The sequence below is a fragment of the Budorcas taxicolor genome, chromosome X (assembly GCF_023091745.1).
Source record: "Budorcas taxicolor isolate Tak-1 chromosome X, Takin1.1, whole genome shotgun sequence".
Classification (NCBI taxonomy): Eukaryota; Metazoa; Chordata; class Mammalia; order Artiodactyla; family Bovidae; genus Budorcas; species Budorcas taxicolor.
In genome coordinates, this window is record NC_068935.1 from 102717004 (window position 1) to 102740439 (window position 23436).

At 44.0% G+C, this 23436-nt stretch overlaps 1 pseudogene; it reads right to left on the reverse strand.

Annotated features, from left to right (window-relative positions):
• Positions 1–19040: 19040 nt before the first annotated feature.
• On the reverse strand, positions 19041–19939 carry LOC128070404 (40S ribosomal protein S2-like; annotated as a pseudogene).
• Positions 19940–23436: the final 3497 nt, after the last annotated feature.

Here is a 23436-nt window from a genome sequence, read left to right on the forward strand (position 1 = left end):
TCTTTGCCATCACCTCTAGAGCAGCTTTTAGGTTTTTCTGTGGACATGGTCCTTCTGTTTAGCTCCTCTTCACACCAGTGGTAGCAGCCTCCAAGATGGCCTCCAGTGATCTCTGCTTCCTGGTGCTTTCTGGTGTTCATGCCTTTGTGTAAGCCCTCCTGTTGAGTGCGGGTTGGACTTAATGAGTAGAATAAGGCAGAGATGATGATGGGTGACCAGGAGGGTAGGTCATAAAAGGCAGGGTGGCTCATCTCTCAATCTCTCTCTTCCCCTCATCCCTCGGGCTGCGGGAACGCTTGTCCGGAGCAGCCCCATAGAGAGGCCCACGTGGCAAGGCACTGAGGCTTCCTGCCAACAGCCACATGAATGAGGTCAGAAGCAGATCCTGCAGGCCCAGTCAAGGCTTGGGAGACTACAGCCCTGGCTGCCAGCTTGACGGTAGCCTTCCCCATAAGCTCCCCTGAGCATCCAGATTCCTGACCCTCAGAAGACACTGATAATAACTGTCCATTGTTTTAACGCACCACGTTTGAGAGTAATTCGTTACACAGCAATTTATAACTATTATCTTTCCCATCACAGTGTACTGGTTCGCAGCTGAACTCTGAAACTAGGCTGTCTCGACTTAACTCTTGGTTAGGCTACTTCAAGGCTGTGTGACTTTGAGCACGTGACTTAATCTTTCGGTGCCTCAGCTTCCTCAGTGATAAAAATGGGGGACACTACTGTTACCTGCTTCATCGGGTCATGAGGATTAAATACATACATAAAAGGGGCTCAGCCAGGTGCCTAGCATGTAATTAGCAGTCGGTAAATGTTGATTGCTGTTGTTATCATTCTGGCTGATGGGCGAAGGCTGTAGAGACTGTGTGAGGAGGAGGAGGTGAGGGAAACTGCCACAGCACCACGATCATGACTTCCAGAGAAGTAAGGGGAGGATGAGTCTTTGCCAGTCCTCCTAAACCAGGCCCCTGTGGTTTTGCCTCCAGGCAGAGCATGGCCAGCCTCTGTATATTGCAGGTGGGACCATCCTGCCCAGGTGAGGAGAGGCAGCCCTTAGGATAGCTCCATGGATGCCAGGCCTCAGGTCATGCCCATTCTTGGGTGAAGCGGCCATGATTCTGAGCATGTGTCCTGGGGTTTTAAAATCCCTGCTCCGGAAGATGAAGTCAGAGAATGCTTTAGAAAGGTTGGACTTTGACATATACACAGTACTATATATAAAATGGGCACCCCTGGTGGCTCAGTGGTCAAGAATCTGCCTGCTGATGCAGGAGACTCGAGTTCAGTCCCTGGGCTGGGAAGATCCCCTGGAGAAGGGAATGGCAACCCACTCCAGTAGTCTTGCCTGGAAAATTCCCTGGGCAGAGGAACAAGGAGGACTACAGTCCATGCGGTCGCAAAGAATCAGACACAACTGAGCGACTGAGCATGCACACACCCACACCCACACACACACACACACAGAAGTGTGTGTGGAAGGACCTACTGTATAGCACAGGGAACTCTCCCCAATACTCTAATGACCTACATGGGAAAAGAACCTAAAAAGAGTGGATATATGTATGTATGTATGACTGATTCACTTTGCTGTATACCTGAAACTAATACAATGTTATAAATAAATTATAGTCCAATAAAAATTAAAAAAAGGAAAAGTGTGGACTGTGGCTGAAACTGGAAACACTGGGATTTCTAGTTTCCAGTATCCAGGAAGTATGAGTTTTCTTTTCCCAAAGAAAAAACATTTGTTTCCAATTTATTTGTAAGCCTGACATAAGCTTTCTTCCCTCAACCAGAAGGTATTATGGACTGTGTACTAAAGGAGAGAAGGGTTAGGAAAATGTCAGCAGCAAATTTTTACCACGAAAGCGGGATGAATTACTAAGTGAGAGAAACCAATCCAAAAAGCCATACGTACTGCACAATTCCAACTATATGAGATTCTGGAAAACACAACGCTATGGACACAGTGAGAGGATTAGCAGTTGCTGGAGGTGGGGGAGGGATGAGCAGGAGGAGCACGGAGGATTTTTAGGGCAGTGGCACTGTCCTTTAGGGCTTTCCCGATGGCTCAAGCGGTAAAGAACTCGCCTGCCAATGCAGGAGACACAGGAGACTCGGGTTTGATCCCTTGGAGTAGGAATGGCAACCCACTTCAGTGTTCTTGCTTGGGAAATGCCGCGGACAAAGGAGCCTGGCCGGCTACAGTGCATGGGGTCGCAAAGAGTCGGACATGGCTGAGCACACACTAAAACCCTAAAATGGTGGATACAGGTTATTATACGTTTATCCGAACCTACACAACACCAAGAGTGAGCCATAATGTAAACTCTGGACTGCGGGTGACGATGGTGTCAGTGTAGGCTCATCGGCTGGAACAAACATTCCACTCTAGGGGAGATGTTGATAATGGAGGAGGCTGTGTGTGCTGGGGGAGGGCAGGAGTTACGGAAAAATCGCTGCACCTTCCTCTCAATTTTGCTGAGAACCTAAAACTACTCTAAAAAAAATTTTTTTTTAATTTAAGTAAAATGAGAAAGAAAACTTCAATTTGAGAGCATATTATTTAGAATTCTGAGTATAAGTACCGGAAGTTTCAAGCTTCCTGAACCTCCGAAGAAGGTTATAGGTCATAGGTGTCTGGTGAAACAGAAAAGAGATTTTTGTTCTGGAAAATGAGCGAAGGCAGCAGTTGGGGCTCGGAAGGCAGCAGGGAGTTCAAGCAGAATTCCTGTGGCCTGTCCCTCTCTACGCCAGCATGTCTTCATATTCTCTCTTTCTCTCGCCCCGCCTCAGCCTTTTGTTCTTTGACACAGCTCCCCTCCTCAGGCTCACAGCCTCCCACAATCCCCTACTTACACAGAACGCTTTCTGGCTCTTCATAAACAGTGTTTTCTTTTTCTCCATCCCAATCCTAAATTCCTGGGCAAAGGGACGCCGGTGGTCCAGTACCTTGGGGCGGGTGTTTGCTCCCTGCCCCGGCAGCTCGACCCGCGGGCTGGGGGTGGGGGGCATCTTACAAAGGAAGCTGCCTGGAGCCCATCCCTGCAGAACAACAACGAATAAGGGTTCCCGGAGGTGTGCAGGGGCTGCGGACTTTTAGCTGGGCCGAGTTCTGTGACCTGTGACAGTCCTCTCCCCAGAAGCAGATCATGTTTGCTGCTGGCAGAACTCTGCCCCACTTTTTCCCTTTTGATTTAAGGCCGGTGCAGGGGCTTGGATTTGGAGCGACTCTTTACCGCCAGCTCGCCTTAATTCGTCCTTCTTATATAACCAAATGGCAACCGAGAGGATATTTGGATTCCGCTTGCTTTTTCTGTTGTTGTTGCAGTAGTTTATTTATTAGTGTGCAAAAAAAAAAAAGGAAGAAATGAAATATCCTTGTTTATGTTCTAGTGCGCGGGTCTGCGTGCTCGTGTGTTTGCAGCCTGGCAGGGGGAAGGGGGACGCAGGGCCCCCGGGGAGGGGGCTGGACGGAGGGTGTCAGCATCTTCCGCTGCGGAGGCGACGGGCCAATGCAATTCATTCCTTTTCCTCCCTCCGTCCCTCCCCCCACCGACTCTCCACCTTCCTCCCCCCTCCTCCGCGGGTTCCGGGCGTCTTTGGAAGGAAAGGGCTTGCTCAGAGAGTGGTTTCGAGGCGAGAGAACTCGCCATCAGTCATTCTTTAAGGAAGCAGGGACGGGATCAACAGGGCGGTCGCAACTGCCGGGCGCCCAGCCGCACTCCTTCACTTCGGGGCTGCCCGCAGGCGTTACAGTCTAGAATCTGAGCCCGGGGATGCCGGGGTTCCGGGAGAGCGTGACTCAGAGGGGCAGAATCCTGGAGAGCTCCAGAGCGACCTTTAGCCCCAGGGTGGCTCGCCAGTCCCCTTGCAAGGATGGAGGGCTGAAATTCAGGCTGGTCCGCCTTTTCCAGCCGCTTGCAGCCCCACTCTCACCCTTCCCCGGAGCTCGAGCCCGTGCTGTCGAGCAGGGCGGGCGGGCCTTGGTACAGTCTTGACCTGATGTGGCAGGAAGGAGGAAAGGAAGGCAGAGCGGGCTGCCACAAGCCGAACTTCCTCATCGTCTCCTCATACTCCGGGCTGTGGGGTTGAGGGCTCCTGCCCCGCTGAGTCCTGCTTGCTGGGGGCCACCAGCTGCCTTAGGAGCTGGTTTCTCATCCTTGTTGATCTCATGACACACCCAGAAATTTTATGTAATATCTCTGACATTCAGGGGTGAACTGGAGAGTATTTGGAGAGTCAAAATGTGGCCTGCTGGCGGGAAAATGTATTTCATTCTGTGTATTATGTAATCATGTAAAAAAATTAAATGTGTTGAATATCAAGTATGCATATACATTTTAAGGGACCTCCCTGGCAATCCAGTGGTTAAGACTCGCCTCTTCCAAAGCAGGGGTGCTGGGAACTAAGAACCCACATGCCCAGTAGTATAGCCAGAAGACAAAAATAGACATATACATTTAAAAAATATATTTATTTAGCTGCACTGGGTCTTAGTTGCAACATGTGGGATCTTTAGTTGCGGCATTGGGGGTCTAGTTCCTCCACCAGGGATGGACCCCCGGCCCCCCTGCATTGGTAGCATGGAATCTTAGCCACTGGAACGCCAGAGAAAAGCCACATTTTTCCAATGAAATCTTTCCAACCCTCCCTTTTATTTTTTACTTTTTACTATGGAAAATTTCAAATATATACAAAAATAGATGAGTAGATAATGAATCCCCAGCTTCAGTAATTATCAAGGTAAGGCCAATTTTGTTTCCTCTCTACCCCCACCCACTTCCTCTGCCTATTATGGTTTTTCATTTTGTAATAATAAATTGAACTCCAGTTTTAATTACCTTTTCCTGTGTAACAAGCCACCCCAAGGGATAGTGGCCCAAAACAGCAATAGTTTATGATGTGTTATGCTTGTGCTGGTTGGTTGGGCACTTCCTCTTGCCAGTTTTGACTGGACTCACTCAAGAGGGAGAATCAGCTGAGCTGGAAGATTCCAGATAGCCTGACTCACATATCTGGCTATGGACTAGGGCTCCTCAGGTCTCCTCTTCTCCATGGCTTTTTATGTTCTAGTCGGCTAAGTGGACTCCTTTATATGGCAACCAGAACTTTCTGAGAGAATCAAGGCAGAAGCCTCAAGCTTCCTGAACTGACTGTGGGAGTCTCAAGTCACTTCCATCTACTGCCATTGGCCAAAGCAGGTTACAAGGCCAGTCCAGACTCTGGGGTAGGAGGGTGAAGAAACAGACACCGCTGGATGGAAGGAATGAAGGGCAGGGATACACTGCAAAGTGAATACTAGCATGCAAGGGATCGTAGCCTTAACCAGTCTAGTCACAGTTTTTCTCAGTATATGAGGTTTTCTGCTTGCACTGCATGCATGCTCAGTCACTAAGTCACGTCCTACTCTTTGCGACCCCATGGACTATACCCACCAGGCTCCTCAGTCCATGGCATTCTCCAGGCAAGAATACTGGGGTGGGTAGCCATTTCCTCCTCTCGAAGGAAATTTTCTTCCCCGACCCAGCGATAGAACCCATGTCTCCTGCATCTCCTGCGTTGGCAGGTAGATTCTTTGGATTCTTTACCGAGTCACCAGAGAAGCCCATAGATGTATATATATACGTATATAAGTATACATGACCGTTTCCATTATGGTTTATTACAGGATATTGAATACAGTTCTTCTCCAATTCACCACTGACACTCTTACTCATCAGCCGTGGGAATGCAAAATGATACCGCCACTTTGGAAAGTCATTTGGTTTTCTCAGAAAACGAAACATATACTTACCATATGATCCACTACTTGTGCTTCTTGATATTTACCCAAAGGAACTGAAAACTTATGTCCACGCAAACACATGCACATGGATGTTTATAGCTGCTTGATTCATACTTGCCAAAATTTGGAAGCAACCAAGATGTCCTTCAATAGGTGAATGGATAGATTGTGGTATATCCCAACAATGGAACGTTATTCAATACGGAAAAGAAGTGAGCTGTCCAGTCAGAAAAAGACATGGAGGAAGCTTAAATGTATCTTAGTAAGTGACCGAAGCCCATCTGAAAAGGGTACATACTGTTTGATTCCAACTATATGACACTCTAGAAAAGGCACAACCATGGAGACAGTAAAAAGGTCAGTGGTTGCCAGGAACTGGGGGAGAGGGGGATGAATACGAAGAGCACAAAGGATTTTTGAGGCGGTAAAAAGAAATGGTCTTGTAATAAGTAAAATACTAAATGAATAAATGGTAGCATTAAAAAAGTCTATTAATAAAAAGTCCTGAAAATGGATGTGGTGATGGTTGTACAAAATAAATGTTTTTTTTTTTGGCCATACCATTTAGCATGTAAGAGTTTAGTTCTCTGAAAGTGAAAGTGTTAGTCGCTCAGTTGTGTCCGACTCTTTGTGACCCCCATGGACTGTAGCCTACCAGGCTCCTCTGTCCATGGGATTTCCCAGGCAAGAATATTGGAGTGAGCTGCCATTCCCTTTTCCAGGGGGTCTTCCAGACCCAGAGATTGAACCCAGGTCTCCTGCATTGCAGGCAGATTCTTTACCATCTGAGTCACCAGGGAAGTTCCACAATATGAATGTATTTAATGCCACTGAACTGTATACCCCCAAATGGCTCAAATGGTCAATTTTATGCTGTGGATATTTTACCAAAATAAAATTTTTTAAGTACTTTACCCCGATAATTTGAAATGCCATATACTTTGTCATATACTAAATTGCCAAATATATTTGAGTCTCTTTCTAGACTTTCTCTAATCTATTCCACTGGTTTCTTTTCTATTCATGTACCAATATTACATTGTTTTCATTCTAGAGGCTTTATAGTATTTTTAATATATGTTGGGAAAAAATCGTGAAATTTATGCCAACAAATTTGACAACTTAGGTGAAATGGAAAAAGTCCTTGAAATACATAAACTATTGAAGCTCAATAAGAAGAAATAGGTAAACTGTTTAGCCTTATATTGATTAAAGATATTGAATTTATTGAAAATATTTCTACAAAGAAAACTCCAGGCCCAACTGGCTTTATGGGAGTATTCCAATAAATATTTAAAGACAAAATAAGTCAATACTCCACAAACTCTTCCAGGAAATTAAAGAGGAGAGACTATTTTCCAAATCATTCATGAGGTGGTCAGCATTACTCTATACCAAAACCAAACAAAAATCTTATAAGAAAACTATATACCAATGTACTTCAGAAACACTAATGCAAAAACTCTTGACAAAATTTGAGCAAATCAAATCAATAATATATAATAAGAAAAATACATCATATCTGAGTGGGTTTTATCCTAGGAATGCAAGATTAGTTCAATATTCAAAAATTAATCAGTGTAATTCACTATATGAATGAGAAAAACCATATGATCATGAATATGAGATATATATCTCTCACATCTTCTTTATATACAATATATCTCAGACATAAAAAAGATGAAACCTTGCCATTTACAAAAACATGGATGGATCTTGAGGGTATTATGCTAAGTGAAATGTCAGAAGAAAGACAAATATTGAATGATTTCACTCATATGTGGAATATTAAAAAAAAAATGAACAAACCAAATCAAACAAAAAAATATGTAGATACAGAGGGCAGAGTAGTGGCTACCTGTATGGCTGATAGCATAACTGACGCCATTTTGGGCTCTTGCAATTTCTCCCATCTTTTCACTGACCCTACCCAGACTGTATTATGTAGTGAATCACTTATCTGTCATCAAGGGTTTTGTAGTTAATAGGGGTTGTTTCATAATCATCAGAATCTGGTAGGCTCTATGCTTTCTTAGTCCCCAAACAATGATGAAAACCCTTTGTGACGTATTCCCAGTGCCCACATGACTAGCTACCCATTCATAAATCTTGATTTAGGAATGCATGGCCTGTTTTCAAGTATCTGTACCCCTACCCTAGATTAAGTATAAAATTGTCCCAATGCCCCACACTGGTGCAAAGTGCAGCTGCCAACTTGATTATATGGAGCTGCTTGCCTAATCTTTTAGTCTCAAGGTGACTTCTCAGTTTCATGGGCACTTTTTGTTCCCTCAGTCCCCCAGTATTACCAGAGGAAGGGGGGCAAATTGGGTAAAGGGGGTCGACTGTATGCTGATGGATGAAAACTAAATTTTTGGGGGTGAGCATGTTCTAGTGTATAAAGAAGTAGAAATACGGGAATTCCCTGGTGGTCCAGTGGTTACGACTCCTCACTTTCACTGTCAAGGGCCCAGGTTCAATCCCTGATAGGGGAACTAAGATCCTGCAAGCTGAAATAGAAATATAATGTTGTACACATGAAACTTATACAAAAGAATGTTACCTCAATTAAAAAAATTTTAGAAAAAGAAAAAAATGGCCGCCATTATATCTTCTTTGTACTTGCATCCCTTTTCAATGCAGAGTAGCTGCCCCCATCAAGAACTGCAGCCCTTGAACCTGAGCTGGCCTTGGGACTTCCTCTGACCAATTGAATACAAAGTGTTATTCCTGGTCCAGGCCTATCTCAAAAGGCTGTGAGCATTTTTTTGCTGTTTCAGCTTACTCTTTTGCAACTCAGCTACCTCCCTGTGAACAACCCAGGCTAGCCTTGGGAGATGTGAGACTGCATGGAAGAAATACAATCTAACTAGCTGAGGCTTTCTCAGACCAGCCTGTCCCCAGCCAACCTGGCAGTTGATGTCACAGATGTGGGCATGAGCCAAGTGCTTTAGTGGGGCTTAGCCCAGATTGCCAGTCTGCTAAATCCAGAGTTGGTACTTTAAGGTAGGGGTCCCCAACCTCCGGGATCTCATGCCAGATGATCTGAGGTGGAGCTGATGTAATAATAATAGAAATAAAGTACCCAATAAATGTAATGCACTTGAATCACCCTGAAACCACCTCTCCACCCCCTGGTCCATGAAAAAATTATTTTACATGAAACCCATCCCTGATACCATAAAGGCTGAGGACCACTGCCTTAAGGCACCAAGCTTTGTGGTTGGTTGGTTTGTAGCAAAAGCTCACTGACTCAGTATGACAATGGACTTTTTTGATGAGGAGCCCAACCCTCTCAGATGCTGGCTTCCTTAAAGTTGGAGAGTTTGAGGGACACTGGTAATGTAACCAAGCAGGACCCTATGGGGGCCTTCCCAGAACAGACACCTCCCCCTACCCATGTCCTCCAGCTGCCTCTTGTCTGTAGGAAAACTTTAGCCTTCTAGCCCTTCCCCGGGTTCCAAAGAATGTAATCAGAGTCGTGAGAAAATGCAGAAAGACAACAGTCAAGCAGGACAAAATAATGATAGTTTAGCCCTTAAACAAAGTCAGGGACCTTTAGCTCCTCCTCAAAGGCTAGAGATAATATTCTGAGCCAAATCCTTTGAGCTGTTTCACAGAGACCAAAACCCCCACCAGATGGAAGAAGTTAACTGTCTGCTGCCACAAGCACACAGGCCCCAGACCAGGAGGAACCAGGTGGCTGAAGATGTTGACTTTTGATTCCCTCATCACTAATCCATTGGAAGAATGTCCACCAGCTGATCACATACCCAGCAACCCTCTCTCTCCTCTTTAAAAACCTTCCCCTGAAAGCCACCAGAGTTGGGTCTTTTGACCCTTAAGTACTGTCTAGGCTCCTCGCTAGAAGCCCTGAGACAGATGGTGCGCTTTCTTTCCCCACAACCGGGCGGCAGTAGGTGGGCTTTACTGTGCGGGAGAGCAGGTCCAAGTTTGGTTTGGTTAACCCTAAGGGTTAGGGGAAAACTTTTGGTCATGGTTGTTCCCTTCAATAACGCTGAAGAAGTCTTCCCTGGTGGCTCAGTGGTAAAGAATCCTCCTGCCTAATACAGGAAGCACTGGTTTGATCCCTGATCCAGAAGATCCCACAAGTTGCGGAGCAACTAAACCCATGCGCCGCAACTAGTAAGCCTGTGCTCTAGAGCGCGGGAGCTGCAACTATTGAGCCCAAATATGCTAAAGCCCCTGTTCCACATCAGTAGAAGCCACTGCAATGAGAAGCCCGCGCAGCAACAAAGACCCAGCACAGTCAAAACTAAAGAAATAAAATGACATAAAATAATGCTGAAGAAACCTAGGCTTTCTTAGGGGTCATATTTCCAGCAGTAATTGTTCTTGGACCTCAGACTCCAGTATGAAGGAGATATGGGTGAATCAGCACCTGGCTGAGGATTTCAGTGTACTGATGGTGGGGCATGGGGATAGGAAGGGGTGGGGAGCCAAGCTGGCCCCCTAAAAAGCAGGCCCACTGGCTCCCCCATGGGCCTCCAGGATCCTTTGCAGCCAGCCCTGCAAAAACAACTCCCTGCCCGTCCCTATTCACCCCTCCGCCCCAGCCCCAGGAAGGCTGGCAGGCCCACCCTGCTTCACCTGGTGGGAGGTTCACACAGGCCAAGATTAACGCTAAATCTGGAGATTGTTATTCAGAGCTGGGTTTCACACCTTCTGGCATTCCATGCTAGCCTAGTTTTTAATAAAAACAACACTATTTTGGTGCCGTAAACCTATTTTTCACCATCTGGCATACCCTTGTGCCTCTTATGTTTTTTTCTTCTAGTACAGCCTGAAAGGAAAAAACCAATGTGGGACTAGAAGCTCTCCACCAAAGAGGATACATTGTTGTACATTCGAATGGATAAGGCACCTTTCTGTAAATTGTAGCCGCTTAGTTCTGAGCAACAGACTTTCAAAAAAAATCCTCTTTCTACAGATGTCAATAGGGCAAGATGAAAGAAGTTTACCTCATGAAACATTAAGGTAAAACATGAAATTTTGTTTTGTTTTGCGTAACAGATGATGACAATCCTAAAATACCCAAAAGACTAACGAGGAAGAAAACTCACCCCTTCTGTCTGAGGGAATAGTGACAGAATGGCCCCAAGCTGTCCTCCGCAGTTTCTTTGGGAGATGACACTAAAGGAATGGAAGGCTCCGGGGGAACCAACAGCTAAAAGTAGCTTAATGAGTGAAAGTCATTCTCATTGGATCAAGCTTTTAGTAAGTCTGTGATTTTGTGATTCTCTGAATTTTCTAGAGTCAAAGTCAGCTGTTGGACTTAATGTTCACCAGCACCTTTTTACTGATAAAAGAGCTACTTCAAAGCACACAAATGTCTCTAGAAAACAGATCATGTGGCTCTTTTTACTTAATGAGCCTATAGTTCTTGATTCTCAAGTATGTGATGAATGGTGTTGTGTGGGTGTTCATTTGAGGCAGCTCCAGGTTTTGTGGGTTACTGAAGATTATATAACTTGGGGGGGGTTAAAAAAGAACCGAAAATTAGGAATACAGAATTAGTTAGGAAAGGAATGTTCTTTAGAATCAGAAAGAAAACAATACATAACATTTTAAAAGCTGAGAAATATTTCAAATCTCACATAATTCAGAAAACTGACATAAAGTTTTGTTAACTGCCTGACAAACTCCTCTAATACATTTTTCCCCCTACAATTTTTGGCTGCAGATGCTTTGCCTGCCTTTTCATATGACAACAATTTTGTAATATCATTTTCTAGCAAGAGGATAGAAAATAGAAAAATTCATGCTGATTTTCTTTTAGTTTGGTAGATGTAAATTTGTTTTTCATTATTGATAGTTTAGAAGTTTCAGCTTTGCAATTTGTTATTAATGCTGTGTACATTTTTAGGACTACTGTCAAATTTTGGGAAACCTCTGTCAAATTTCTTTCCTATAAAAGCTGTACATTTTCTGGGCATATCAAGGTTTCATATTCAGAGACCCATCTTAAATACTCTGAAGTGGCAATACTCAGTCAACTTGACGTCAATGTCTTGTAAAAGATCTATTATGAGATTTGTGTTATTTTTGTTAATGTCAGTATTTTAATCAAGTCAGCGAGAAACTTAATTTTCCTCCAGTGTGTTCATATACTTCACTTCTTCTCATTAAGTATATTATTAATCCCCAAACCCATATATTGCCTCAATTCAAATTTTATCTTTTTCTCTTTTGGTATGATCTGAAAAAAAAATTGTTACAATTTACTTCTCCATGCCAGAATTGTTTCTGTTGGTTACATATGGACATATTTGAAAAAAATTTATAGAGGGAGTTTGCAATTATATTCACTGCATTATTGATGATAACTCTCAACAGGAAAAACTTCCGTTTTGAGCTGCTCATAAATTTAGGCATTTGATGATTGGAAGAATTTTCCTCATACCAGCTTCCGGCTCTGTACATTTCAAACCTTGTTTCTCCTCCTCCTCCTCCCACATCCCAGCTGCTCTAGTGCTCAGTGTCATGATGGCAGGTGGGCAGTGGGATTATTCCTGGAAGTCATTCCTACCCCAGGATGGCCAGTAATAACTATCTATGTAAACAGTTTCCATTAAGGCCACAGTAAAATGTACCCCCAACTCAACTTGCTCTCAGGCAGCTTCTAATGCTTTAGGACCCGAAGGGAAGTGTGACAGTCAGGGTGAGGAGAGAGCCATCTTTACCTATTACGATTCAATATAGATCTTAACTAATTTGCAGTTCACTCCTGCAAATGGTACCAACACGTAGGACCAGGTGGGTCCATTTCTAGCCGCGCCCCCAACCCCTACCCCTACCCCCGCCAAGAGTCCTCGGCTAGTGAGGGGCTCTGCCGCTTAAGCTCCGTGTAGGTACCAGCCTGTGAGGGGTTTTTGTTGTTTCTTTGAATTGACAAAAGCGGCAGCAGAATACCAAAGGGCCGACTCCAGAAGCCTTGGATTTGTGTCTCTCCGTGACCTTGAACGGGTTGTTCCCCTCTCCGTCCGCCTCGGTTCCCCCATTTCCCAGCCTCCCACGCGCGGAGGCCCTCCTAGCGCCCACCCGGTCCCGGTCCCCTGCCGTGTCAGCACGCGGCCGCTAGAGGGCACCATAGCCCCGTTTCAGAGCTGGGGGAGCCAGGAGACTGGGCCGGGTTGCCAAAGCGACGGCGGCGACAGTCTAGCCCCTGCTGGGTCAGCTCCGCCTTCTTAGATGCTTTACGCAACCAATCACGAATCGTGCTCCATGGGAACGTCGGCTCCCACAGAAAACTGGTAAAGTGGGCAGGGCCTCGCGGCGCAGACTCCGCTTGGCTTTGAATGGCCGCTCGCGATACGACAGGAGCTTTAGCGAGTAGGCGGGTTCCGTGACGGGCAAAGTGTTACGATCCCTGCCGTGGCCCTCCCTGCCACCAGGGGGCTTTGTCACCCCTCAGGCTCATGACACTCATAGGACACTCCTTGATTTGAGGCGTCTGGGACGGGGTGGGGCTGATCTGTAAGTGATCTGTGACGGACTGGACCACCAATGAGAGAGCAAGGCTCAGGGCCTCCCAGGCGGCTGCTCTTCCGGCTCCGGTCCTGGAGGGCCTGTGTTGGTGGCACTACCCTGGGCTAGGTGGTAGGATCTGATGGCGTCCGCACAGCCCCCATTTGGAGGTCAGGTCATGCACCCGCAGAGGAGCCCATCCTGCCGTGTGGCCGTCTTGCAGGGTGATGGGCATTGCTCAAGGAAAGTTCGCAAGAGATTTTGTCTTTCATCCCTGGGCCTGAGGCATGTGAGGGGGCTCTGAGCACCCCCTCCCATGTCTGGGTAGAAAGGGTCGGGGTGAGGAGGCAGAAACAAAGGATGTAGGTGAGAAAATCGATCTGCCTAACACAACAGTTGTCTGTCCCCACGAGTGAACCCTGGGATAGCCCTGGTCCGTGGTGATGTGGAATTCCTTTGTGGCTTAGTGCAGGGCTCAATTTAAATCGATACTTATTGACTTGGGAGGGGGAGGATAGATGGCAGAAAGGGTCAGCCAAACAAAGAGGGTACAGGAGGTTGTGCAAGGAACCAGTGCATACCCAGCAATGGGAGTAGGGGTGTGTGCAAGAGCTCCTTGTAACCACAAGGGGGTGGAGTGGAGGGGAAGCCTATGTAGTGTATATGTTAAAATACACATAACATAAAAGTCACCATTTTAACAATCTGAGTGTTTTTTTTTTTTTCCCACTCTCTATGGCTGCAGGATCTTAGTTCCCCAACTAGCGATTGAACCCTGGCCCTCAGCAGTGAATGTGCAGAGTCTTAACCACTGGACTGCCAGGGAATTCCCAACAAGTTTTAAAGTATACAATTCAGTAGCGTTTAATACATTCACAGTATTGTGCAACTATCAACATTGTCTAGTTCCAAACATTTTCATCACCCCAAAAGGAAACCCTTACCCATTAGCAGTCACTCCCTATCCCTTCCCAGCCCCTGGCAACTACCAATCTAATCTGTGAGTTTGCCAATCCTGGGCATTTCATGTAGATGGAATCATACAATGTACGGTCTTTGTGTCTGGCTTCTTTCACTCAGCATATTTCCAAAGTTCATCCACGTTATAGCAAGTATTTAGTACTTAATTCCTTTTTATGGCCAAATAATATTCCATTGTGCAGATAGACCACATTTTGTGAATCCATTTAGCTGTTGATGAGCACTTGCAGTTTTTGCCTTTTGGTGACTGGGAACAGAAGCACATGTACAATTACATCTGTGTCTTCCTGTCCTCTGTGGGTCCCTCTGGGTGCAGCTCTCTGAATGTTGGGCTGTGAGCAGGTCTTCTGGCATCTACGCCCGCTCCTCCCTGACCCCAGCCCAGGGAAACTTTGTGTGGTCTGGGGGAGCTTGGACTTGTCAGTCACCACCTCAAACAGAGAGGGTTCACTGGAGTTACTTTGTTTCAGGGGCTAGGCCTTTACAACTCAGACACCAGAATCTGCTCCTTTTTCTGTTCTCTGCTAATATCAATACATCCATAAAGCAGAGAACAAGACTGGTCTGGTTGCTGCCACAATGAGAGGGTGGAAGAGCTGGGGACAATGGAAAAACACTAAAAGGTGGGAGGACATGGGGGAACAAAGGTGTCAGTTCGAAAATACGACCCCACGTACTTTCATTTTTACTGACTCTTTTGATAACAACACGTACACATGATTGGAGGGTGGGACAATGTGGGACATGGAGGCCACGGCCCAGGAAAATGCGGATGGGAAGTCAGGAGGGGCTCTCTTCTGCCGCAGCAGGGCCTGTCTGCCCAGACCCTGATATGAAGCAGGAAGAGGGGAGGCTGCATGTATATGCGGAGCAGGGGGGCAACCCCACTTGGACAAGTAGAACCAGGGGGTCCTTCTTTGCCAAGTGAGATGGGTAAATTGTGATCACCAGCCCTGGAAAAGGTAGCCAATGGGCTTCTGTAGGGGGAATCTCTCCCCAAATCCACAAAGTACACACACAGAGAATCCTCCCTAGGCTTGTGAATCAGCAAACAAACTGTGTCAATCTAGGATTTTAAGGGCCTAGGATCCTTTGATGCATCAAGTTCTCTTTTTTTTTTTTAAAGTTGCTCAGTTTTATCCAACTCTTTTGCCACCCTATGGACTATAGCCGCCAGGCTCCTGTCCATGGAATTTCCCAGGCAAGAATACCGGCGTGGGTTGCCATGCCCTCCTCCAGGGGATCTTCCCGTCCCAGGGATTAAACCTTATTTGTCACGTGGGTTCTTTGCTACAAGCGCCGCCTGGGTTTGCTAGATTCTGAATCAGCTATTCCACTGAACGCAAGCAGCCCCACTGACTCACTGCAGTTGGGATTCAGCGTTTACTGAGATGTCCTAGATGAGCTGCTCTCAGATTCCCAGGTTTCACTTATTTTTATTTTAAAGGAGACCAACTTCCCATGGACAGAGGAGCCTGGCAAGCTACGGTCCACAGGATCGGAAAGAGCTGGAGAGGACTTGGTACATAGCACAACAATGGTTTGCCAACTTTGTTTTTTCTTCTTTAGATCCTTTTTTGTTGTTGTTTAAATGGAAGTAAGCACTTCCCTGGTGGTCCAGTGGTTAAGATTCCCTGTTTCCAATGCAGGAGGCATGTGTTCGATCCCTGGTTGGGGAACTAAGATCCCACATGCTGTGCAGCATGGTAAATTGTTTTTTCAATTAAAATATTTTTTTAAAAAATAATACAAATTGAAGTATAGTTGATTTACAGTGTTGTTAGTTTCTGGTATATTCTCCCCTGGTGGCTCAGACGGTAAAGACTCTGCCTGCAATGCAGGAGACCCAGGGTTCAATCCCTGGGTTGCGAAGATCCCCTGGAGAAAGAAATGGGAACTCAAGCCAGTATTCTTGCTTGGAGAATTCTGTGGACAGAGGAGCCTGATGGGCCTGTAGTCCATGGGGTCGCAAAGAGTCAGACACGACTGAGCAACTAACACTTTTCTTTTTGGTATATAGCAAAGTGATTCTGTTACATATATGTGTGTATATATATATATTTCTTTTTCAGATTCTTTTCCATTATAGTTCATTATAAGACACTGTGTATAGTTCCCTGTGCTATATAGTAGGACCTTGTTGTTTATTTTATATATAATAGTGTGTATGTATTAATCCCAAATTTCTAATTTATCCCTCCTTCCTCATTCCCTCTTTGGTAACCATAAAGTTTGTTTTCGATGACTGTGGGTAGGTTTTGTAAATAAGTTCACTTGTATCATTTTTGAGATTCCATATATAAGTGATATATGGTATTTGTCTTTCTCTAACTTCCTTCACTTAGTTTGAGCTCTAGGTCCATGCATGTTGCTGCAAATGGCTTTATTTCATTCCTTTATATGGCTGAGTAATATTCCACTGTATATATGAGACCATATCTTTATCTGTTCATCTGTTGATGGACATTCTGCTTGTTTTCGTGTCTTGGCTTTTGTAAATAGTGCTATAATGAACATTGGGGTACATGAATCGTTCCAAATTAGTTTTCTCCAGATATTTTTGCAGGAGTGGGATTGCTGGATCATATGGTAACTCTATTTCTAGTTTTTTAGGGAAGCTCTGTGTTTTCCATAGTGCCTGTACCAATTTATATTCCCACCAACAGTGTAGGAGGGTTCCCCTTTCTTCAAACCCTCTCCAGCATTTATTATTTCTAGACTTTTTAATGATGGCCATTCTGACCAGTGTGAGGTGATACCTCGTAGTTTTGATTTGCATTTCTCTAATAATTAGAGGTGTTGATTGGCATCTAATAAAAGATGGTGAACATCTTTTCATGTGCTTGTAGGCCATCTGTATGTCTTCTTTGGAGAAAGAACGAGCCTTCTGCCCATTTTTTGTTTGAGATGTTTGTTTTTTTGTTATTAAGTTGTATGAGCTATTTGTGTATTTTGAAAATTAAGCCCATGTTGCTCAAATTGTTTGCAAATGTTTTCTCCTAGTCTGTCGGTTGCCTTTTTGTTTTTCTTATGGTGTCCTTTGCTGTGCAAAAGCTTATAAGTTTAAGTAGGTCCCATTTGTTTATTTTTGCTTTTATTTCTATTATCTTGGGAGGAGACTGACCTAAGAAAACATCACTACAATTTATGTCAGGGAATGTTTTACCCATGTTCTCTTATATGAGTTTTAGGGTGTCATGTCTTATGTTTAAATCTTTAAGCCGTAAGTTATCTGCATATAATGACAATTTTACTCTTCCCTTTCAATTTAGACAATTTTTATTTCTTTTTCTTATCTGATACTGTGTCTAGGACTTCCGATACTATGTTGAATAGAAGAGGTGAGAGCGGACATCCTTGTCTTGTTCCAGAATTTAGCAGGAAGGCTTTTAGCTTTTTACTGTTGAGTATTATGTTGGCTGTAGGTTCGTCATAAATAGCTTTTATTATGTTGAAATATATTCCCTCTATTCCCACTTTGATAAGACTTTTTCTCATGAATGGATGTTGAATTTTATCAAATGCTTTTTCTACATCACTGAGATGATCATGTGGTTTTTGTCTTTCCTTCTGTTGATACGGTGTTTGACAAGATTGGGTTACATATGTTGAAACATCCTTTTGACCCTGGGATGAATCCAACTTGATCATGGTGTATGATCTTTTCTGTATATTGTTGGATTTGATTTGCTAATATTTTGCTGAGAGTTTTTGCATCTATATTTATCAAAGATATTGCCCTGTAGTTTTCTTTTTTGGTAGTGTCTTTGTCTGGTTTTGGTATCAGGATGATGGTGGCTTCATAGAATAACTGGGAGTACTCCCTGCTCTTCAGTCTTTTGGAAGAATTTGAGAAGAATCAGTATAAGTTCCTCCTGTGTTTGGTAGAATTCCCTAATGAAGCCATCTGGTCCTGGACTTTGTTTGCAGGGAGGTTTTTTTAAAAATTATTATTAATACAAATTCTATTTCACTTCTAGGGATCTGTTCAAATTTATCTAATTCTTCTTGATTCATTTTTGGTGGGCTGTGTGTTTCTAGAAACTTGTCCATTTCTGTAGGTTGTTGAATTTGTTGGCATAGAATTGTCATTGTATTCTATTTAAAAAAAATCTCTGCAGTATCTGTTATTATTTCTCCTCTTTTATTTCTTATTTTGTTTATTTGGTTCTTCTTTTCTACTTGGTGAGCCTGGCCAGAGATTTGTCAGTTTTGCTTACCCTTTCAAAAAATAGCTGTTAGTTTTATTGATGTTCTTTTTCTATTATTTTTGTAATTTCTATTTTATTTTCTCTCTGCTCTTGATTATCTTCTTCCTTCTGCTAACTTTAGGTTTTGTTTGTCCTTTTTTCCCAATTCTTTTAGGTGGTAAGTAGGGAGTTTATCTGAGATTTTTCTTGTTTTTTGAGGAAGGCCTCTATTGCTGGGAACCTCCCTCTTAAGACTGCTTTTGCTGCACCCCGTAGATTTTGGGTGATTCTGTTTTCATTGTCATTTGTTTCAGTTTTCTCTATGATTTCATTGTTGACCCGTTGCTTTTTTAGAGCATGTTATGTAGACTCAATGTAATCATTTTTTCCTTCTTTCTGTGGTTGATTTCTTCTTTCATACCATTGTGATCAGAAAAGATCCCTGAAATAATTTCTATTCTCTTAAATTTGTTGATGCTTGTTTTGTGTCCTACTATTCTAAAGAATGTTCCATGTGTAATTGTAAAGAATGTGTATTCCGTTTTTTTTTTTTTTCCTGGCTTCATTCACTTTATTTTTCTAATATAAAATTATGTGGTGGCTACAGCTGGAGAAGCCTGGGTCCTCTGCATAGAGACTCTGGTGTGGATCTTTACAAGATGGTCAATGAATTTCTGATACGGAGACTTGGTGAATACCGTTTCTTTCCAGAGATCAGGGGTGAGATAACTGTAGGTCTTGGAAATGGCATCAAAAGTAGCCTTGGCGAAAATGCCAGGGTGGTGGTGCAGCCCCTGGCAGAGGTGTAACAGTCATCAGGAGCTTCTTGGGCACAGGGGCTGAGATGATGCCCGTGCCCCTGGGAGCAGGGATGAGGCACACCAGCACAGAGCCACAGCGGCCAGTCACCTTGCAGTGGACTGTGTGGGACTTGCCAATCTTATTTTCCTAGTACCCTCGTCACATGGGGATGATAGAGAGCTTGGCCAGGATGATGGTCCCACGGATGGCAGTGGCTACTGCCTTAGAGCACTTGACATCCAAACCAACATGTCCATTGTAATCCCTGATGGCGACAAATGCCTTGAACCTGGTCTACTGACCAGCACGGTCTGGTTTTGCATGGGCATAATCTTTATTTTATTTTTATTTTTATTTTTTGGGCATAATTTTTAAAACCTTGTCCTTGAGGGATGCTCCCAGGAAAAAGTCAATGATGTCATATTCTTTGATGGGCAGAGAGAAGAGATAGATTTCCTCCAGGGACTTGATCTTCATGTCCTCGACCAGGCAGCCCAGCTTGGTAACCGGAAGCCACACCTTGTCCTTGGCCTTGCTTCCGTGAGCTCTGTGGTCTCTGCCCTATCCCTGATCCCGGCTGTGACCTAAGCCCAGGACTCCCCTGCTGAAGCCACCTTGGAAGCCAGCATCCCATCCCAGGACCCCCAGGGCCTCTAGGCCTTCTCAAAGCACCAGTATCATCTGCCATTTGGTGTTCTTATGAAGAAGCGTATTCTGGTATTTTGAGGCTGTAGTGTCCTGAAAATATCAATTATGTGTCTCTATTTTATTGTGGAATTTAGGATCTCTGTTGCCTTATTGTTTTGTTTTGTTTTGGTCTGAAAGATCTGTCAGTGATGTCAGTGGGGTGTTAATGTTTCCTAGTATTATTGTATTCCTGTCAATTTCTCCCTTTATGTCTTTTAGTATGTTTTATGTATTTAGGTGTTCCTATATTGAGTTCTGGTAAAGACTGAGGGCACGAAAAGAAAGGGGTGACAGAGGATGAGATGGTTGCATGGCATCACAGACTCAATGGACATGAGTTTGAGCAAACTCTGGGAGATACTGAAGGACAGGGAAGCCTGGCGTGCTGCAGTCCATGGGGTCACAAAGAGTCGGACATGACTGAGCGAGTGAACGACGGCAACAACAAATACTGAGCGTATATATGTTAATGAGTGAAACATTCTCTTCTTGTACTGATCTTTTATCATTGTATAGTGTTCTTCTTTTTCTTTCTTTATGGCCTTTTTTAAAAGTCTGTTTTGTCTGATATGAGGATCGCTACCCCTCCTTTCTTGTCATTTCCATTTTCGGGAGACAGCCTTTTTCATCCCCTCCCTTTCAATCTATGTGCCCTTTGCCCTAAAATGGGTCTCTTGTAGGCAACATATTGTAGGCTCTTGTTTCCTTAGCCAGTCTGCCACTCTGTGTCTTTTTTTAAATAATTTTTTTATTGGCGTATAGTTGTTTTACAGTGTTGTATTAGCTTCTGTTATGCAGCAAAGTGAATCAGTTATATGTACACAGATGAAAGTTTGCTGCTATGAGCCATGAACAACACCGGGATTCGTGGCCTCCGGAGGAGAGGAACTCAACCCAGGGCCCGTGACGAGGCTTGATCGCTCAGAGCTTTTTGTGTAAAAGTTTTATTAAAGTAGAAAAGAGATAGAGAAAGCTTCTGACATAGACAGCAGAAGGGGACAGAAATAGTGCCTCCCTGCTGGTTTTTAGCAAGGAGTTATATACCTATTGACAAGCTGCTAATTAGAGAAAGGAAATGCCTCAAAACTGAGAGAGTTGCACCAGGCCCCACACCCACAACATGCATTTTGAGATAGCGTTGGCACAAGGTGAGTCATCCTGGGCCATAAAACAATTCACAGGAATCTTGGAGAAAGGCAGATTTCCAAGCAAATACATAGTTCATTAACATAGCTTAAGAAAGATATTTCCATAAGAAAAACACAATGGTTAGCTCAAGGTTTGAGATTAATTAACTAGGTATAACCAGGTGTTGCCATGACAACATAGGATTGGAAGAGAAAAGAAAAAAAAAAGTCTGCCATTTGCTGCTTGGGGACCTCTGGCCTCCCTACCGAGGTAATTAACACTCTCACATATATCCACTCATTTTTAGATTTCCTTCCCATTTGCACTGTATGTCTTTTGATTGGCGCATTTAGTTCATTGACATTTAAGGTAATTATTGATAGATAATGTATTTATTGCCATTTAAAACCTTTGTTTCCAGTTGACCTTATATTTCTTCTTCCTTTCCTTTTGTGGTTTGATGATCTTCTTTTATAGTTCTTTTCTGAGAATCTATTATGCTTGAGTTATCTTCTTTTTTTGTGTATCTATTATGTTTTTGATTTGTTGTTGTTCAGTCGCTCAGTGGTGTCTGACTCTTTGTGACCCCATGGACGCCACGCTTCCCTGTCCTTCACCATCTGCCGCAGCTTGCTCAAACTTTATGTCCATAGAGTCGGTGATGCCATCCAACCATCTCATCCTCTGTCATCCCCTTCTCCTCCTGCCTTCAATTTTTCCCAGCATCAGGGTCTCTTGTAATGAGTCGGCTCTTCATATCAGGTGGCCAAAGTATTGGAGCTTCACCATCAGTCCTTCCAATGAATATTCAGGACAGATTTCATTTAGGATTGACTGGTTTGATCTCCTTGCAATCCAAGAGACTCTCAAGAGTTTTCCCAATACCACACTTCAAAAGCATCAGTTCTTCAACACTCAGCCTTCTTTATGGTCCAACTCTCACATCGATACATGACTACTAGAAAAACCATAGCTTTGACTATATGGACCTTTGTCGGCAAAGTAATGTCTCTGCTTTTTAATATGCTGTCTAGGTTGGTCATAGCTTTTCTTCCAAGGAGCAAGCGTCTTTTAATTTCATGGCTGCAGGCACCATCTGCAGTGATTTTGGAGCCCCCAAAAACAAAGTCTGACACTGTTTCCACTGTTTCCCCATCTATTTCACATGGAGTGATGGGACCAGATGCCATGATCTTCGTTTTCTGAATGTTGAGCTTTAAGCCAACTTTTTCACTCTCCTCTTTCACCTTTATCAAGAGGCTCTTTAGTTCCTCTTTGATTTCTGCCATGAGGGTGATGTCATCTGCATATCTGAGGTTATTGATATTTCTTCTGGCAATCTTGATTCCAGTTTGTGCTTCATCCAGCCCCACATTTCCCATGATGTATTCTGCATATAAGTTAGATAAGCAGGGTGACAATATACAGCCTTCACATACTCCTTTCCCAGTTTGGAACCAGTCTGTTGTTCCATGTCCGGTTCTAACTGTTGCTTCTTGAACTGCATACAGGTTTCTCAGAAGGCTAGTAATGTTAGGGGAAGCACACTGATTGAAACCGCCCACCCTGGCCAGGCACCATAGTAACCATCTGCATGAGTTGTTTTACGACAGGAGGTCCTGGGAACTAATAAGTCTCCACCAACCGGAAGAGTTTGGGAAAGGTCAAAAGGAGACACCACATGTCCGACCACCTCCCAGAATCCTTCTCTCTGGCATCCATCTCGGCTGAACAAGGTGTGCACCACCAGGAAGGACTCTGAGTCAGAATGACTGGCTAAAGACAACCCAGTAACTAATCCCATCACCATAAAACCCGAGACTGCGAGCCACATGGCAGAACTGTGCTCCTGGGTTCCCTTACCCTACTGCTCTTCACCTGGGTGCCCTTTCCCAATACAATCTCTTGCTTTGTCAGCACATGTGTCTCCTCGGACAATTCACTTCCAAGTGTTATATAAGAGCCCAGTTTCGGGCCCTGGAAGGGGTCCCCCTTCCTGCAATAGTAAGGTGGTCTGGTATTCCTATCTCTTTAAGAATTTTCCATAGTTTGTTGTGATCCACACAGTCATAGGCTTTAGCGTAGTCAGTGAAGCAGAAGTAGATGTTTTTTCTGAAATTCTTATGTTTTTTCTATGATCCAATGGATGCTGCCAATTTGATCTCTGGTTCCTCTGGCTTTTCTAAACCCAACTTGTACATCTGGGAGTTCTTGGTTCACGTACTGTTGAAGCCTAGCCTGGAGAATTTTGAGCCTAGCTTGGAGAATTTTGATTTGTGGTTACCCTGATTTTCAAGTATGTTAACCCAGTACTGTATCTACGTGCTTTAGACTGGTAGTCATATAGGCTCAAGCACATTCTTTAGAAAA